This window comes from Acipenser ruthenus, chromosome 3 (genome assembly GCF_902713425.1).
Source record: "Acipenser ruthenus chromosome 3, fAciRut3.2 maternal haplotype, whole genome shotgun sequence".
Lineage (NCBI taxonomy): Eukaryota > Metazoa > Chordata > Actinopteri > Acipenseriformes > Acipenseridae > Acipenser > Acipenser ruthenus.
Window position 1 is genome coordinate 17,293,455 of NC_081191.1, and position 17,615 is coordinate 17,311,069.

The 17,615-nt window shown below is 37.9% G+C and overlaps 1 protein-coding gene across 2 annotated transcripts in view; it reads right to left on the reverse strand.

Moving 5' to 3' along the window:
• The window catches only part of LOC117394447 (neurocalcin-delta), an 85,619-nt gene extending 72,566 nt beyond the window's left edge, over positions 1 to 13,053 (reverse strand). The window contains exon 1 of one of the 2 annotated variants that reach the window (XM_059012632.1): positions 12,849 to 13,053. The gene's annotated coding sequence lies outside the window, so the exon portion shown is untranslated. The remainder of the gene's footprint in view (positions 1 to 12,848) is intronic. The other variant, XM_033992731.3, reaches the window with a different exon arrangement.
• Between the last annotated feature and the right edge of the window lie 4,562 nt (positions 13,054 to 17,615).

The window sequence follows — 17,615 nt, forward strand, 5'->3', positions numbered from 1 at the left end:
AAAAAAAAATCAGAGAGAGCCTTTTCTTGGCAGTACGTTAATCATTGAAAAAGTTACATGTTTTCACGAATCACGTGTCATAATCATTTTTACCTTGGTAGCAATAGTTGTAGAGATTAATAAGTGACAGAGAGCGTATTCCATTTTGCTTAAGCACAAATCATAATGGAATCAAAGATTGATAGACATGCTTGTAATTATATGACATTACCCCTTTCTTCTTAACCTATCAGAAAAGACAATTAAATACTGATGTAAGTTTTACAAGCCTCCTATCAACCAATAATATCACTGACCACGTGGATCCCACTTTTCTAAGTTATCGCAACTTCACCTAAGGTGTTTCATTCACAAGGCAATAAAACTAAAGTTGAAAAGGAAGAGAGAAGAATAAAGAAGTAAGCCTTTTGCCTATTTCCTTTGAAGTTTAAACTGGGAAAGGATGTTTAGCCCAAGGTGTCATTTCCCTAAAACACAGGATAGAATGGAATCATCTTTCAAATTAACTTAGTCTATGAAATCTAGCTAATTTTTAAACTATCCAGTTTCTCTAAAAGCATATGTTTATCCAACAGCAGTTGCCACAAATGGATAAATATTTTAAAATTGCTCAGTTGTAGGAGTTTCAGGCTGTGGGGGCTGAAACAGCGCTGTTGAACTTATTAAACCTGATTTCAATTAATTGTTTAAAATAAAGAGCACGAATGGCAAATATGTGGGTCCTAGCATATTACGGTATACAGGACAGGGGCACTGGAAAGTGCCGGATTTAGCAGGTAAAGATTGCATCTCCCAAGAGACAATGCGGGGGTTGTAGTTAATAGGGCCTACAAAAATGGCGGCCGCCAAAGAAACTACAAGGGCCAGGACCGCTAGGGTTTTAATTGAAATGTAAACCAGCAGGTGTTTAACGGGTGTTAGTTTTGTAAGTGGCTGTGCTGGTTGAGAATAAAAGGAAATTGTGTCCATTGCTCTGGGTCGATCTGAGGGAGGTTTATGGTGGTTGCGATTAGACTTACTGGGGAAAGGAGAGTTTGGAAAAAGACAAAAACATGGTATAATGAGTTTAAAACTGTAAGTAGTTTAGCTACCCAGTCAGTGGGTGACATAGCTAAATGGGAAGAGTGAAGTAAGATCTCCGAATAGAGATAGGTGTTGTTTTGCTTAGTTTTGTTTTGTGTGTGCCGGGTATTATTGGTATTGAAGAAATAAACAGTAATACCTGAACCTCCTATATTCTCAAATAAAAGTGCAGGCACCGCCCTGTTTCCAAATACATAAACATGGTTTTGTGTCATAAATATCCGGACTGACCAGGAGAAAGTTCCCAACATAACGAACACCTATGATCAACCAGCTGCGTGGCTGTCACAATATATTATTATTATTATTATTATTATTATTATTATTATTATTATTTTAGTAAATGCAACACATTTTCACACAACAACCATTCTTTCAGGCCACTGTCAGTCATATACCTGAAAGCACAAGACAGCTGAGCTGCGTTTCCATCATCGGTTGTTTAATCTACCATTACAGCTACGTACTTTGGCTTCGTTATGTACTACTGCATCTAGCAGAACCTGAGGCACCGAAGAGAAGCCCATTTTTTTTTCCTTTTAAGAAAACGTACTTACCGGTACATATTAAGAAAAAATTAATTTTCAAGAGTTTGTTACAAAATACAGTACTAATATGAATTATATACAGTATTTTTATGTTGTTTGTATATAAACGTTTAACATCTTTTGTTAAATAGACACAATTAAAACAATGTATATGACATATTTGGTATAAGAGTATCATAACTTTGTACAGGGATAAGAAAAATAAACTTTTGTTCTACGCAGCGTCAGTAACTAGAATCTGTATATTTCCTGTAAAATCAAGTTTAGCGAAATAGCTCTATTACACCATACATAACTTGAGAACATGTTAATTTCTGCGCATGCTTATGATATGCTGAAGCTAATAGGTTTCAGCGTGTCATACGCATGCAGGGAAAATAACACATTCTCTGGTTTATTTTTGGAGGACCCCTTGAAAACCTCCTCAAGGCCCCCTAGGGGGCCACGGACCCCCAGCTGAGAACCCGGGATCTAGTACATAAATAGCAGTAACTGTAGTTCCAGACTATTTAAATTCTCAGATAAGGCTGTCTGGGAGCACAGCTCTTTTAGGCGCAATGGAAAGCGATGCAAATTTAAAACATATATTAAGGTCCTGGTTGACACAAAAACCTTGGCTGCTAGGGACTGAAATCTGCTCTGGACTACCGCATCTATGATCAATGGAGGATGCTGGACTACTAAAATAAGCTTGGGATCAAACCAGTTGCGTGTCGGCCCCCACATGTTCTGAATCAGGCCCTGCCCTTATAAAAGTTTGCTTTACCATGCTTTCACTGTGCTGTATTACATTGTGCTGTGCTTTCACTGTGCTGTATTACTCTGTGCTGTGCTTTCACTATGCTGTGTTACTGTGCTGTATTACACTGTACTGTGCTTTCACTGTGCTGTATTACACTGTGCTGTATTACACTGTGCTGTGCTTTCACTGTGCTGTATTACACTGTGCTTTGCTGAGGTTTCACTATGGTCAACTATTGTTTAAATTCATTAAAAAAAAAATACTGTTGATCAATACTAATTAAGTACACAGTATCAGTTTTTTAATGGCTATTTTCCACTTATAACAGGACCATTTCCAGGAGTAAAAGAGCATTACCAGGGGCACAGCGTGCTTCTAGAAAGCACACTCGACAAATGAATTTGTACCCTTTTTCCAGGTACAACTACTTACGGTAATCATCACTGATGGGCAATTTGTTGACTTCACTAAAAACAGCCTTTCACTGCGATGTAACTAACATCCACTATCTCTGTGTGTGTGGTGCTCACATTCAAATGTGAAGGTTTACAAATTGGAGGCTAAACATCTAAGCCTTGTTTACATCTGACCAAACGTATATTCGATTCCATGACTTTCCTGTAATTAAGCCTCTGTCTGTCTGTTTCCATCACCACCAGGCAGATTGCTCAAAGGAAAGGTATGGCCTCAAGATTCTAAAATTTGAATAAGAGCTTTGCATTGAACACATGGGTAATTGTGTGTCAACAGCACAGAAAAACAACTCTTGGGTGACCTTGCCAAGCCAATTTAAAATGTGGAACCAATCCCAGTATAGGATTGTGGCTTCTATTGATTAAACACACATCAGCAATCCAAATGGTTAATGGTTCAGAAGAAAAGAAAAAAAACAAATACTAAACTGGTCCATGATTAGATCAGGATAGAATGTCAGCAGTTATATAAAAAAGTAAAAGGATGTATCCAGTGTCCCACTACTGTACTAATACTTGTTGGAGGAAAACATATACACAAGTCCTTTTAATCAACTTATCTGTACCGAGCTCTAAATATAATTATGCCTGAAGAAAAAGCCATTCGCCGGGAAATGCAGCTGTCGATTTTTTGTTAAGCCAAGCCTAAAACTAGGTTAAAAGGGAACATTTTGAGAAAATTACTTCCAATCCAATTAGCCAGAGAACATCTAAGAGCCTGAATCCATATGGTGTCTTGACTTTAGAAAAGAGGACTGACACCAAAAGCAGACCTTTTCTTGATCAGTATCCTGTGTACTGTCTGCTATTGTAAATGGATTACAGGGCGAGGCCACCTTTTTTTTTTTTTTTTTTTTGTTTAGGTAAAGTAGCAAAAAATAAACCAGAACACTGGCTTTATTCAAGCATTAGATTAGCCACCCTAGAACAGACAAAAACTATAAATGACACATTCATCACCTGGGCTGCGCTACCTATAGCTAATAAATACTGCATTTAAAAGCCTGTGCCATGGTCATTAAAGGGTGGACAGGATTCCTACTGTGTTGTGCACATTACTGCAATATCTTTTCTGACATTCAAAGAAAAAATCAAAGTGGATGCTGTGAAAAGTGGATGCTGTTATGGTGGGCTTACCCAATGTCAAGTGAAAAGATTCCAGACACAAATCCCCACTCTGTTGATTCCAACCTGCTCTGTGTTATAAATGCATAAGCACTTGTGTGGCCAACAGAGCTGAAAAGGTACAAGGTCCATTTTTAAATTCAAGTACAATACTGTGGCAGGATGGCTTGCAGTGGTGAGGTGTGGTGACGTCACAGACCAGGAAGTAACTGAACGAAAACAGTGGATGGGCGGGTGAAGCTGAATGCTACGGCACTCAGCATGTTTAATAAATCAAATAAACAAAACAAAAGATTTAAACAATAACAAAACACTAAACATAAGGCACAAGGGCCAACCAAACCAGACAGACAAACAAGTAAGTGTCGTGCTGGCTAATCCAGCATGTTTTAGCAATTGTTATTTTAAATTCTCCTCTCTACACACCACCCTGCAGCACGGACAGCTGCAGGTTCTTATACTTTGGCCGAGGGGGTTAACTAGCTGTTAATTATCTTATTACCCCTCGGCCACAGTCTGCACGCGTTTGGTAAGGATGCATGACTGTCAGCTAGTTAAATAATCAGTAGCTGATCAGTCACGCATCCTCACAGGTTTTAAATTATAAATAATAAGAAATACGCGGCGCTGTTATCCGCGCCGCAAACAATAATACAAATAATAATAAATAGGGGCGGGACACTCCACCACAAATACCCAATCAACAATAAACCACCCCATAATACAAGGTACAAGTCTTTTCTGTCGGTTCAGTTATTTGGTGGCAGTGGCACAGCACTAAATTAGAATATTAAAATGGGGGATTATATAATTCCTGTGGCATGTAAGCAACAAAACCGGATTCCAAACAAAAGGAGTGTTTCCCTAGAGGCAAGAACTAAAAATGTATGACAGGGATAGAAAAAAACAGTAGGCTAGAAAACCATTTACTCTAAATCGTCATTAACATTATTTATTCAGCAAAGAAAGACCCACCCAATGAAGTTCCTAAACCAGAAAGACATTACATTGGGGTTTTGTAAGCAGTCCTACAATGTTTGATACAGAATCATACTGCAATTGGTGTGTTTATTTTCCTTTCAGTAAAAAAAGATGCTTATAAATATATGGCATAAACAGCTTTTAAAATCTAGCCCCACAGTTCTAGCAATGAACAACGGTTCTTTCTTTACCACTTAATGAATCTCAACAAATACAAAACACTTGCATGGGTGTCACAGATATGCACAGAAGATGTTACTTGCTTCATGCATTTGTATAAACATGTATAAACATGTATAAACAACATTTGTATAAATATACAGTGCCTATAGTAAGTATTCACCCCCACTTGGACGTTTTCACAGTTTGTTGTGTTACAACCTGAAATCTTGATGCATTTAAATGAGATTTTTTTTTTCCTTTGATTTACACAACCTAGTCAACACTTTGAAGAGGCAAGATAATTATTATTGTGAAAGAGTTAATGAAAAATAAAAAACTGAAATGTCTTGGTGTGACAGGATGGCTAAGTGGTGATGTCAGGTCAGATGCAGGAAGAAAACAAACTAAAAATATTTGTACCTATAGTGGTTGTATTGCTTCAGTAAAATATGTACTGAATACCTAGTGTACAAGACAGTGTAAGAGAAGTGCTATGGTAGAGTATGTTTGAAACATACAAAATGTACGCCAACACTAATAATTTTAATTTTGAAAACTGAGCACCATCTGCCCCTCCCCCCTCCAGCTCATGTTATCCAGTGGCAAACCTTTAATTTCCTCATTCGCCATCTCGACAGCAAAGTATTGTATAGCGTAAGCTGTACTGAAAGAAATGTCCAAAACCCCTCTGCTGGTATTTTGGTATTGGTATTTTTTTGTTAAATGCCCAGACAACCAAAAAATAAAAAAAACTGTGCAATCGACTGTTGATGTATCATGAAGGCTCTCCAGGGTCACTTGACAAGCGTAAGCCCTAGTTTCAGACACCACAAAAGTGGCAGGCTTTAGAGGACGGCTTTGATCGGTTTTTTTTTTTTGCTCTACTGTGAACGCATCTGTCCCTGAGTTGGCTCACGCAGGGGCACATTGTGAGCAACCCTCTCAATGTCAGTGTCACAGCTGTCTCAGACAAATAGGTACAAGGAAGCAGTGGCAACTTTTCATCTTTAGGGTTAGAATTAATATATCTGCATAAAAAACAAGCACTGACCAATTATTTGCAACACAAGAATGGAGAGGTAATGATAATGTTTGGTTTGCAATCCCTAGCCTATCACCCAGGTAGCATTGTACAGTTTAATAGATTTATTTTATTGTGATTTGAAGTATAATGCTTGAGTATTTTAAAAATGTAAAAGTCAACATTTTGATAATGGTGTAGCACTTACCTGCCATTGCTCAAGACTGCAGTAACCAGCTATAAAAGGCAAACCCTGGTACTTCTAAATCATTCTAATCTGCTGCCTGCCTCTATGTGAGTGAGCTTGCATGTTATAATTCCCTGAGGAAATCTCAAGGCAGTTTGGGAGAAACCTCTGGGAAATAAATATCACATTTTGGTTCTGTAGACTGGAGAGGGAAAACCTAATTTAGTCAATTGAATAAAAAAGAAAAAAGAAAAAAAATGTTTGGCTCTGGATAATACCTCATTTCTTCCTAATTAAGGTTTACTATTGTCATTATGCACTGTACTTTAGCATGCATTTACAGAATTACTTTTTGAATGGCTTTACACAGTTATATCACACTTTTTATTGATTTTTAGCCTGGGCCCTCTACCTTGTACACTAACTGTACCCATTTCTTAAGGCATTCCATCCACATACCACTGTATCTACAGAATCTCTGTACTGCAGATACCTGTACTTGTGCCATGCCACAGTGTGGCAGGATGGCTCGCAGTGGTGAGGTGTGGTGACGTCACGGACCAGGAAGTAACTGAACCAAAACAACGGATGGGCGGGTGAAACTGAACGCAACAGCGTTCAGCTGAATTTATTAACAAACAAAACAAATGATTTGAACCAAACAACAAAACCAAAGGGCACGAGGGCCAAACGAATCAGACAGACAAACAAGTAAGTGTCGTGCTGGCTAATCCTGCACTTTTTAGCAATTGTTAAATTCTGTCTCCTCTCTATCTCCCCGTACCTCTTCTCTGTACACCCAAACACTGCAGCACGGACAGCTGCAGGTTCTTATACTCTGGCCGAGGGGTTAACTAGCTGTTAATTATCTTATTACCCCTCGGCCACAGTCTGCACGTGTTTGGTAAGGATGCATGACTGTCAGCTAGTTAAATAATCAGTAGCTGATCAGTCACGCATCCTCACGGGTTTTTAAACATACAAAAACAATAACAAAAGACGCTGCGCTTTTATCCACGCCACAAACAAATACAAATAATAATAAATAGGGGCGGGACACTCCGCCACACACAGTCATGATGAATCTACCATTCTGCTATTAAGGGAATATAGTGGGGTTTTTTACACTCCATACAGTACCATGTATACATGAAAAATATTTGTAAACATAAGTTTTCTTAACTTATTGTTTTGTTTCACTGACAGATTTCTGCTCTGCAAGTGTTCGGTGTCATTATACTTTTATTTGTAACAAATCCAGCGAGCAATGCATCTGCTGTGCTTCACCATGGGAAAAAGCAGCTATGTATTGATTTCCTAGGATTCTTGGCTAACAATTTAAAAACAGAAACTAAACTCAAGTAGTTTAAATGGCATTCTTGCAGTCAGAATGAAGCTTTATAACACAGCAGGTGCACCTCGGTCTGGAGTTAAACCACAGAGCATGACACTAGGCAGGAAGGCACTGCAAAGTATTCAGAGTAAATTAGGGCTGCATGAAGACACATCTGAGAAACTGTAGACCCAATCCAGAATCAACACGCTGGGTTGACATAAAAATGAAATGCCTTTAAACAGTACTCTACCAACAGCATTGACTGCCAGCGGACACTTGTGTATTGTATTATGTGTATTATTAAAGGACATTGTTCTTATTAGGTAACATTTACAGAAAAATAATATCCTAAAACAGTTTTACACTGATGCTACATGAAATATACAAGAAATGCACTATTGAGACAGAACTGCCTACAAATGTATACACTGTAGAACTAACATATAGAGGCATTTACGTTGCAGAAGGGGTTTAAAGAAATGAATAACTACTAGCAGGAGAAACTAGTGAGCACTGCCAGCTATTAAGATTGTTGTTTTTAGAATACCGCACACAGTACAATAATTCAGTGTCCTGACAAATGGCTGCAGAAAATTCATGTTAAAATTAGTTAGTTAAAATACTGCTGCAGAAATATATAAAAAAATGATATTTTAGTCTGTAGCACTAACACTTTTTTTTTTATCAAGATGTAGTTTGCATCTAGCAAACATGTAAATTTTCCAAGCCTTACTTTCAAGCAGTCTTGCAATTCCTTTGTCATTTCAACTGGACAGTGAAATTGTCCCCACCTCTTCAGTAGGGAGGGTAACAGCAGTATCTTCACGATACGATACATATCACAATACGAGGGTCACGAAACGACACGTATCACAATACAGTAAATAACGTGTTGAATTTAAATCAAGGGAAGTAATGTTAAAACTTTACAATGCATTAGTAAGACCTCACCTAGAATATTGTGTTCAGTTCTGGTCACCTCGTTACAAAAAGGATATTGCTGCTCTAGAAAGAGTACAAAGAAGAGCAACCAGAATTATCCCGGGTTTAAAAGGCATGTCGTATGCAGACAGGCTAAAGTAATTGAATCTATTCAGTCTTGAACAAAGAAGACTACGCAGCGATCTGATTCAAGCATTGAAAATTCTAAAAGGTATTGACAATGTCGACCGAAGGGACTTTTTCGAACTGAAAAAAGAAACAAGGACAAGGTGTCACAAATGGAGATTAGATAAAGGGGCATTCAGAACAGAAAATAGGAGGCACTTTTTTACACAGAGAATTGTGAGGGTCTGAAACCAACTCCCCTGTAATGTTGTTGAAACTGACACCCTGGGATCCTTCAAGAAGCTGCTTGATGAGATTCTGGGATCAATAAGCTACTAACAACCAAAGGAGCAAGATGGGCCGAATGGCCTCCTCTCGTTTGTAAACTTTCTTATGTTCTTATATTCAAAATATTTTGCAAGTGTTGTGTCTGGAATTGGTGACGGTACCTCTAATTGTGTACAGTGTACAATGGGAAATAGCAGCTCCAATGCTCAATGTCAGTGAAGTCCTGATCTGACAGCATGTAAAACAGACTGCTCTTATGATTACATGTTACCATTTCTTTTTCAGTAAAAAAAAACAAGTTTAAATTGCAGTATTTACACAACACTCGAACACGTTTGGTCACCGTCACATCTGTTGCATGAAACTGGATTACCGTATTCTGCTGGTGTTAATACAGCACCTGTCTGCGCTTACATTTTTGTGTTAACCCCGAAAAAACTGTTTACAATTTTTTTTGTCGCATTTGCAACCATTTTAGTTCCACTCTGGAGCCCTGCAAATTCAAGCCTTACACATTTTACACACAGCGTGACTAGTCTTATAGAACATGAGGCGAGTCCACAATGGATTTTAAACCGGCCAGAGCAGGTCCAGTTTTTCCGTCGCCCTGATGAGATTATCAACGTTAATAACCCGCCTCCGCTCAGCTTCCGTTTCACTCAGCTGCCAGCAGACAAAAACACACTCGACACAGTGAATGGTAGGTGAGGCTGCTAGAGTACATGATAATAAATCATATTCTCTAATTAAATCAGTTTAGACACAAATTAATGGATGTTCAGGGGTCACTATCGATAATCGTATTGCGAAGAAAAATATCACGGTTCACCGTGTGAATCGATGAATCGGTCATAACATGACTGTAAAATACAGACACCCAAGCCATTTTGCAACCCATTTGTTGAGAATTGGAAGTATAAAATGAAATCAATCAGTGTTCTGTGTCTGTCCATAACGTTTGTGATAGTGCTAGTTAATGAAGGCTTAGTTTCTAAAATAAAATTCAAAACCAGTTTCTACAAGTGGAGAACTTCCTCTTGCACTTACATGACAGGGCAATATATAATATAATTAAAAATGAAAATATGCAAAACAGAAATTCTAAGTATGTCACATGGGCCTCGTACCCCTCTGGAAGGGCATTCACCCCTAATAAGGACAGCTGGATGATCTGTAGTGTGTTAAAATCACAAGGGAATACTGTAAGAGAATTGGGTAACGCTTTATATTGCGTGGCATAAATTCATATTAAATAGATATGCAATTGCATATTCAATTAATGTTAAATTAATATTTAATAGATAGGCAATTAATATTAAATTTACGTTCAATTATTCCTTGTTACTTTCCATTAACATTTAAGTCAGATTAACTGTATTTTCAATACGGACATGTAAACAGTGGGAAATTATTTCATATTTTCAAGGGTAACAAAACATGATATAAATGGACATGATATGCAATTACATTTTCAATCTACATTTGGTTGACATTTGGTTAACATTTAGCAAGAAACCAGCTATTGCATATTTATCAAATATTAATTTAACATTAATTTAATATGCAATTAATATTAAATTTATGCCATGCACTATAAAGCGTTACCGAGAATTGTCCTTTCCCAGAGATGCTGTTTTCAAATAATTCTTTGCCAATACCATGAAGTGACTGTAAACAGTCAGTGAAGGAATGCCTAACAGAACTACAGCAGTCTTCACTAAAATACAAATAAATGTATTCAAACCCTGTTGCTTTAGCAATAAAGCTGCTGAATCTATGACATCCCCCATTTAAATTAAATCTTTGGAGTACACAATTGTGTGTGTTATGACTAGGTGTGTGATATGTTATGGGTCAAAGTATAGCAGTCTTTTCCAGCACAGAAGGTTAGAATTGATTAACCTCTAACTAATGGAGTGAAATCACAAAAATAACAAAATTGGATTCACAGCGCATTTCACGGCAAGGCATCACAAACCCAATCAGTAGTTTCACTCTAGCATGGGTCATTTTAGTCCAAAAGCTCTAGTTTTTTTGTATTTATTTTGACAAAAATCCACAAAACTAAATGTGCCATTGATATGCTTTAGACAGTCCAGCTTGTGAGACCAACAGTTTATTGCTCTTTACTTATATATACTCATTGTTCCATCCAGGTGGGTACTCAAGTGTCTCTTCTAAACACCTCTTCTCCAACCCCATAGTTTGAAGATCAATTTAAAGCCACAACAAATGTAAGCAGATAAATCCTAATGCTGAGAGATGAAGGTAGGAGGCCCATATTTTCAGTTCAGTTAATAACAGTATCAGTGAAAACATTCTTTATGACCCACAAAAAGCTGCAGAAATAATGTACTATTACAATCAAGTAGAGTGTTGGGGAAACCCCTCCAGGTTCTAGGCTGTAGGGGACTATCAGAGTACAGGGGAAACCAATCCAGGTTCTAGTCTGTAGGGGACTATCAGCATACAGGGGAAACCCCTCCATGTTCTAGGCTGTAGGGGACAATCAGCATACAGGGGAACCCCTCCAGGTTCTAGTCTGTAGGGGACTATCAGCATACAGGGGAAACCCCTCCATGTTCTAGGCTGTAGGGGACTATCAGCATACAGGAGAAACCTCTCCATGTTCTAGGCTGTAGGGGACTATCAGCATACAGGGGAAACACCTCCATGTTCTAGGCTGTAGGGGACAATCAGCATACAGGAGAAACCTCTCCAGGTTCTAGGCTGTTGGGGACTATCTGCATACAGGGGAAACACCTCCATGTTCTAGGCTGTAGGGGACTATCAGCGTTCAGTTAGGGGGTAAAGTAGATGTGGTGTATTTTAAAGGTTCCCTCCAAAATGTCATGTGCAGTAAGCAGTTTATTACAATCTAAATAGAGACAGTATACAAGTATAGATAAAGATAATAAGCAAGCACAACATGTATTTCTAGTTGCGCTAAAAGTCAGTGTCCCTTTAAAAATGGACAGCCAAACAAATCTATACTCCTATATCAGTCCCATTCCGCACATTGACTTTCATTATTTAAAAACACCGACAGCATGCAAAACAAATGTTGCCTTGTGCAACTGTCACCTCACTGAACTTTCAATAACAGTTCTACCGTACTACATGCTTACATTTCCATTCACAAATTATGAATAAGCTGTATAATTATAGCTGTATAATAGTAACGATCGTCCTGCATAGTGCAAACAACTGAATTTCAGAAGTGTAATTCTGGGAATTAATTAAAATACGACCTACGCGGTTCATTTCCACAACAATCGCCGCCTACGAGTTAGTAATAATAATCTGCAATGACAATGAAAAAAAATGACACTAGGATAACCGCAACTCCTACTTGGGTGGCAATATATCCGAAGCATGTTTAACATGCTGTAGAAATATGACTGAAGTGGCAATGCTTAACCTCATATCGAGGTTTAGCACTGGACTGCATTTTAATTAAATTAAATATACAGTAGCGTATCAAAATGGAGTTCCTGTTTCATAAGTTTAATGCTGCATAGTACAACAGTTTTTGTTTTTAATAACAACCTTTTGCTCTTACATTACAGTAAACGGTGTTGCAATGAAAACAATGAGATCACAATTATTTACTCCAACGTTCCATTCTTCCGTATATAAAGTCGTTAGCTTTATACAAAGTGCATACACTACAACTTTCACTTCTGCACTGCAAGTCTATTTCACACGACTGAAAACTGTTGCAATGCCTGTTCTCAGTGCTACTCCGAATCTCCCCTCTGCATCCGCTTTCTGCAATCGCAACCACACGAGCAAAACATTACAAAGTAGAGCAACGAATGCAACACACCAGAGGTTTTTAAACACAAAACTTACTGTGAACAAATTCAGTCTGCGAAAAAGCAAAGCAAATCAGATGGTGCAAAGTGTGTTCCTGTAGAGGCTGCGGCTAATGTTTCTTTTAGCGTCAAAATCACTCCGAAGAATATGCGATTTTCAGGCTGTTGCTTTGCAAAGAGAACATATGCAAGGAGCTGCTATTGACGTCACGATGTGGCCAAGAGGGAGGGTTCAAAATGATCTCAAATGGAACTGTATTTTAGAGAGAGAGAGAGAGAGAGAGAGAGAGAGAGAGAGAGAGAGAGAGAGAGAGAGAGAGAGAGAGAGAGAGAGAGAGAGAGAGAGAGAGAGAGAGAGAGAGAGAGAGAGGACAAACGACAAACTGGGGGCAGGCCTATTTATTTGTACTGTTATAATGAAGGCCGTTCTGATTCGTTTAAAAACTGGCATTACTCATCCTTATCTCTTCTGTGTTCACATTCTATGTATCGTACCGAACTTTTCATTTGAAATATTTACATATATTCTTGTCATGTTATTTAGAATGCACTTGTCAGAAGAACTGTCGGTGTCAGTAAGTTTAAGCAAGTCTCTGGATGACAGGGTGCCTCAATACACTCCAGATTCTGCTCCTCTTTTTGATTTGTTCTGAAGAAAGTCCTTTCATTGTATTATAGCTGCATAAGCAGTTCTAGACTACATATACAGGTGTGACACACAGAAAGACTGTCCAACAGAATTGGACAATCGATTGTCTAGATTTATGTAAAAATGTAAGACAGAAAAATACTCTCCATATTCCCCCATCTACTGGTACACTCAATAAACTGGATAAGCTGCTCTCTAGATACATGCAAAACTGTGACTTGGATATGGATGTACATACATGGTGTACCCAACCTTGCAGCTTGTAAGGCTGCATTTAATTAGGTCAGCTATGCAATGCAAAGTATTTCCTTCCACAGAGTAGATACCCCAGCAACATGTGTATTGTGTGTTCTAGAGACAATTTCACGGAGGTGATATCACTGAAGCGCTGTATTAGGGGCTGCCATTGTTCTGCCCGAAGCTGGTCAAGGCTACTTTGGCGATTACGATACTGCTTCAGTATAAAAAAAACCTACCTGAAAGTGCTTTCCATTGCTTCCGAGTGTCAAACGCAAGTTATTTCAGAGCCCAGAATGAATATGAAACATGCATGTTTTAATACAGTATGTTTATTTTGAACATGTTGATAATCATTTATGTATGAATTCAACATGTTTTACAGTTTGTAATACAGGGCCGTATTTAAGAATCCCCCCCCCCCCCCCAGTGTCTGTTTTTATGAATAAAACAGAAACCAGACAACAGTTTGGTACAGTTTCGTGAATATAATACCACAGCCACAAACATGTACTACATGCTTATTAAAGAAACTGTAATCAGTAAACAAATAAATCCAATGATTTAAATACATATACATATATATATATATATATATATATATATACATATATATATATATACATATATATATATATATATATATATATATATATATATATATATATATGTGTGTGTGTGTGTGTGTGTGTGTGTGTGTGTGTGTGTCATTGAATATTCAGCATACCAGTGTAGTACATACACAGTATACATTAAAAAGTTGGAATTTATCAGACTGTATTTTTGTTTGTTAAATTAAGATTATAGTTAAGCCAGTATAGCTGTGTTTCTCAATTCTTGCCTTCAGTACAATCAACTGCAGGATTCCCCTTCTATCCAAAGAACCATGAAACACAGCACCACCTAGTGATCACTTTCTAATAGTGCTGTGCATGGAATCCATGTCCACAGCAAGGGATATGTAATTGGTAGGGCTTGAATTTTTAGGTTTTTATTTTTTGTTGAGTTCGAAGGTGTTTTATTAATTATTATTTGGCAAAGTCGGTTATTTTGTATTATTAAAAATAAACACCACTCAAAGAATTAGAAGGCTAACACTTATACACCACTGCAAAGCAAGCTTAATGTTAACAGGAGTTTAGCCAATTGACTTATTAGCCTTTTAACAGTAAGTATATATTTTATTTACCAGTATTAAGTTTTATTTTATTGATCGTAATACTGATGTTGAATTATTCATTTTGCAAATTGAAATGTTAATGTAACTTTCAAATAATTACTGGTCCTGAATCTGTTGGTCCTAAACAATAACAAAAATAATTTTACAACACTGTGGATTTCTTTTTTTTTTCAGCCCACCCGTCACAAGTCACTCTAACGACTGTATTCTATGACATACGTACACAAAAATGTATGACTGGTCAGTAGCAATGTCTTTGCACACTGTCCGCCTTCTGAAAGCTGTTTTCTTTATATAGTAAGAGAGCAGTTGTTTGCTTATTATCGGTTAAAACCAAAAACTTCATGCCCTAGTTATTGCACTCTATGTCACTTGAAATAAAAATAGATAAATTAGCTGCAGTTTATTTTATTTTCAGTATTACCTTTTCAGTATTACCTTTTCAGTATTGTCTTTTCAGTATTGCCTTTTCAGGGCAAATCGAACCGATAAGACAAGAACAAGCTGGTTTCAGGCAAGGTCACATGTTCACGCTAAGGAACATTATTGTGCAAAGCAGCGAATGGCAGAGGCGCCTTTGACAGTATACACAGAGAAAGCAGCTAGAAGATCATGCACAGTTATGGGATCTGAGGAAAACTTATAAGGATCATCAAGCAAGTCTATGCCAACTTCAAGTGCACTGTTGGAAAGAACACCGGTACATTCTTCAAGGTAAAGTCTGGTGTTCGACAAGGATGCGTGATGTCAGCATTCCTGTTCAATTTGCCTATCGACTGAGGACAACAACTGAAGACCAAAATAGAGACATAAGATGGATCACAATTTACACCCCTGTTAAATCTAGACTGGGGAAAGCCAGAACCACCCTCTTCCAATTGAGAGCCACCTGGAAATCAACACATATAGCAGATTCACCAAGCTAAAATTATACCGTAGCTGTGTCCTGTCTGTGCTGCTCTATGCCTGAGAGCTGGAGAATAACGGACTATGACATCGAACTGACAACAGAAAACCTGACGTGGGCCCAGCTGAGAACATCGCTTACAACCAGCAGAGATGGAGAACACTTGTTGCTGCCCTGTGTGCCACCCAGCACAAAGAGGATTAACTAACTTTTCAGAATAAGTCAAGATAAGCAATGTTGCACCTGGAAAACAACTGCAAAACAACCTACTGTATGCAGCATGTATGCATTTCATTATTATTCAGAAAGACTAGGCTCCATACAGATAGCAAGTGGTTTGTAGTTCCAGTGTACAGCTTTAAAAAACAAGATTCTCTGAACCTTCATATATTGGCAATCCTGCATATTACTGAACTTATTGGCCAACACTCATGCACTTCCAGTACAACCTTGGTGCCGATGCAGTAGGGCCTTCCCAGCACCCATCCAGATTCCATAGTTGCAACTTAACAATAGTGTATGTGTACAATTGACCCCTGTAGGCATGAGTTAATGGTTAAATTCCTTAAATGTATCACATAATTACTTAAATGCCTTTATTATAACATTTTCCTACATCCACTATACAGATGTTAGGTCTACATGATTTACAAAGTATCCACATTCATTAAGGTGTAGGATTTTGCCAATAGCCTTTTTGTGACAGTCAGCATCCTTGGCAAAGTCCCAAATTACCTTAATAAATTGTTAATTACCTCTAGTAGTACTTATGATCTTAGATCTCAGACTGTTCTAAGTTTCATCGTTCCTAAAGTTTATCCAGAATTTGGGGAAAAAAAGCATTCCGTTTTCTTGCACTGTGGTCTTGGAATAAACTTCAGGATGAACTGAAATTCAGTATTTTTATATCTGTGTTCTGTCGCTGAGATACCCATTTACAGTGTGTGTTACAAATTAGACACTGCCAAAGTACATTCTAAAATCTAAAATCTTTGAGTCAATTTGTGACCAAGTACTTGGGGAAAATGTCAGCCATAAAACTGGACTTGTCTAAATGCCTGGACAACAAGAACTGCTGCAACTATGCGATTACAGTGTTGACAGAATTGGATTGCTCTCAAGAGACATGACTTTCAATTTGCAAAAATGAACCACAGGCTTCACTTAACCCATGATAACCAGTTAACTGATGATGACAAGATTTAAATCTCTAATTATTACCAAAATTAACATTTAATCTTATTTGCCTAAATCACCTTCTGAGACAAACTATTTTATGAAGGTAGATTCATTCTTCACAACATGATTCATCTTGAAGACTTGGCAATTCCACTGCCAACATAGACTATAAATCACTACTGATCCAGAGATTCAAGAGCAAACTTGATTTTTTTTTTTTTCTTTTCTTGTCAGCATTTTTGGGTGTTTATGAAGGCACAGGTCCATTTTGATCCAGGTCAATCCCCAGTAGCCTGTGTTTGCTCTGTCACCTTCTGCATTATGTGGTTGGGTTTCTGTTCTGTAGGCCCTGATTGGAAAGCTGGTTAGCTTCCTGCACCAGATGGGATCCTTTCCTGACTGCACACTTGGATCTGAGCCTCAGGGAGCTACATTATTACCACCTAACACTTAAATGCAATGCGATCCTATTACACTGTGTAAACACCATTCAGTCTGGCTCTTCATTGGAACTCCAGGAACATTTCAAGCACCCTACTAATCCACCCTAAAGAACAATTATAGCAACCTTTCCATTTTCCATATTTATTTCTAAAGTTAAAATCCCTGTAAACACTCTCACTGCCTGTACCACCAGCCATGAACCACTGCA